This window comes from Mustelus asterias, chromosome 21 (genome assembly GCF_964213995.1).
Source record: "Mustelus asterias chromosome 21, sMusAst1.hap1.1, whole genome shotgun sequence".
NCBI lineage: Eukaryota > Metazoa > Chordata > Chondrichthyes > Carcharhiniformes > Triakidae > Mustelus > Mustelus asterias.
The window spans coordinates 81,039,652-81,040,836 of NC_135821.1; positions in this window are offsets into that span (position 1 = coordinate 81,039,652).

Below are 1,185 nucleotides of genomic sequence, written 5' to 3' on the forward strand. Positions count from 1 at the left end.
GGGTGGGATTGTGGTCGGTGCAGACTCGATGGGCCGAATGGCCTCCTTCTGCACTGTAGGATTTCTATGAGTAACCATTGATAATTATTTGCCATTTTTAATTAACTATTGATTTGTTGAAACTTTGATGAAAGTCGATAGAACCCGGGTTTCCCAGTGGCGAACATGAACTGATTTTCAGTGATTCTGTATAAATTGCTTCAATGTAAACAACAAGATGAATTCTAGAATTCTAGTTAGACAGAATTCCCTGGACATTATGTGCTCCTAAGACTACAGTTGTCACCCAATGTTAAAGCAGATTTATTAACAGGTAAAGAAAATATAAAAGACAAAAAAAGATACAAATTCACAGATCACAAGGACTGGGTCACATGATATGAAATGTGAAGTGGTAATTGCCAGGCTGCCCAAATCCCAAAGGGAAACTTGGACAAGCTATCATAACATTTTGCAATAGATTTTTTTAGTGTGAGAAGATATCTGCACAGAAATCAGGAGCAAAATTTTCAAAACCACTTTGAAGATTTTGAATATTAGAAGTAAACATTTATTTTTAAAAACTTAAACACACAAGACTACATTTACACAGTTCTTCAAAGATTTCTCAAAAGATTTCTGCTTTGTTAAACCCAGAGCTAAACACTCCTTTTAGGCAACACTCCTTTATAGATTTCCTCTTTAAAATCTCCAGTAAAATTACCACAATCATCCATTGGGAGTGTGTTACACAGTCCTCTCCCTCCCTCACTCAATACTGGAAAACCAAAGCTTGTATCGGAACTCTGCAGACACAACACTCGCCCTCTCGAGGGTGGCTGCTTTCTTCACAGGTCTGTTTCAGCTCACATCATCTTCAGGATCTAATGGCCACACCTCCAATCTCTCTTCAAATATTGTTTTCCCTTTTATCTTTAACTATACTATTTTTATATCCCTTTGGAAGTTCCCTTTCCCAAAATAAACAGATATTTCATGTGTTTTCTATAGCCGCTACTTTTGGGTCAATAGAAACTTAATGCTTTGCTTTGTGATTGATGATCCTTGACAATTGTACATTTTCTTTTCGAAAGACAATAGTTAAACTTCAAGTCGCCCCCTCCTTATCTTCCTAATGCAAAATTCCATTCATGTTGCTCCTTTGTATTCCCAGCTCATCTGCACTTCAAAACATCTGCTTACCCC